We start from the raw sequence: 1,591 nt of genomic DNA on the forward strand, positions 1-1,591 counted from the left end.
TAATATTAACATTGATAATCTATAGTGAGATACTAATATTAACATTGATAATCTATAGTGAGATACTAATATTAACATTGATAATCTATAGTGAGATACTAATATTAACATTATTAACTATTGTGTTTTTTTTTGAAATGTTATTGAGATTTATTTTTGTAGTTATCATACTTTTCTTTTTCATTATTCGATTAAAATAGTACAGATGAAAGTTTGAATTACTGTTTACAATGGTCTCCACTTTAATCAGTATCATAATCTGATTTGTTTAGATTCTCAGTTTTCAATATTTTGATATTGCTATTATTTTTACAGAAGTTTAAAAGACACCATCCTCATGTTTCCTAAAATTATATGGTTTCTAAATACAGTAATAAGAAAGTACAAAATTAATGAAAAACTATTCATATATTTCTTAGAAAGTATAATTTACATAAGAGGATATTGAATATTCCTACTATTTGTTACAAAACCTATTCAATAACCATAAGGTTTTAAATTCAGGTTTAGTTTATGACAGACTAAAACCATAAACTTTAGCTGTGCAATTAATAAAAACAGAAGAATCTTTGCTCCTTTTTTCTTAACACCTAAAGTGTTTATTAATGATTTACTCAACAATTAAATGCAGTTACAAATGTTAAACAATTCCACATTCTTCAAATTAGTGTAACAATAACCCATTTAACTTATCGTTATACAGTTAATTTTAGAAATCAACAGTTTTTCTAATACAATTTGAATTTTCTGAATTTTATGTATCTCTACGTATCATACCAAAAATCTTAACTTATCACCTTACTTTAATCAGCATTATCTATTATCCTGATGATGTCTGGTTAACTCTGGTGAAATGTCAATACAACTTAGGTAATTCTTTTATCTTCCATTTTTAAGCTGCATTCTTTCTTTACTTACTTCATTTATTCCAAAAATATATGCGATATCTCCAGCACTTCAAAAATCAAATGTAATCCTTTCAGCATGACATGATTTTATCTGCCTTCGATTTACTGCTTTTATTCAAAGTAACATTTAATTCAAACTGTTACATCTACCTTAATAAAATTTGTTTCTAATGATATCTCAAGAACTGTAAAGAAAATAATATTTTGAAGTTGAAAGTTTCATACAATTCTCATCTTGTCATATGCAACCCTTGCCATCTTGTATGCAGTGCATATACAGCCATGTAAAAAGTACATTTTTTTATTGACTTAATAATTAGTTTAAATATACAGGTCTTTATGTTTTTGCTTGTTCTGTATCAAAAATCTCACATAAAATTTATATTAATAACACAACTAATTTATTATATTTAAATGCTAAAACAGACTGGAGCAAAAGACAAACTACTAATTTACTGAGATGAACAATTTTTAAAGGCACCATTTATTGTGATACATTTTTTGTATTTCTTTAAATATAAGTATACAGAGTCACTTCTGTTTTTTCATTGTGTATACTGACAGTCATGTAACCACCAGAAATACGTTATTATTTTAGATTCCATTGTGACTTGCTGCACTTCAAGTAAAAAGGTAAAAATACTAATATTTATAATGGCTGGAGATGGCTTAAATGGGTAATG

At 25.7% G+C, this 1,591-nt stretch overlaps 1 protein-coding gene across 1 annotated transcript in view; it reads right to left on the minus strand.

The window, feature by feature from the left end:
- LOC106462245 (transportin-3-like) overlaps positions 1-1,591 on the minus strand; it is a 92,980-nt gene that overhangs the window by 69,772 nt on the left and 21,617 nt on the right. The gene's annotated exons all lie outside the window — the stretch shown is intronic.

The sequence above is a fragment of the Limulus polyphemus genome, unplaced genomic scaffold (genome assembly GCF_000517525.1).
Source record: "Limulus polyphemus unplaced genomic scaffold, Limulus_polyphemus-2.1.2 Scaffold1124, whole genome shotgun sequence".
In the NCBI taxonomy this organism is placed as follows: domain Eukaryota; kingdom Metazoa; phylum Arthropoda; class Merostomata; order Xiphosura; family Limulidae; genus Limulus; species Limulus polyphemus.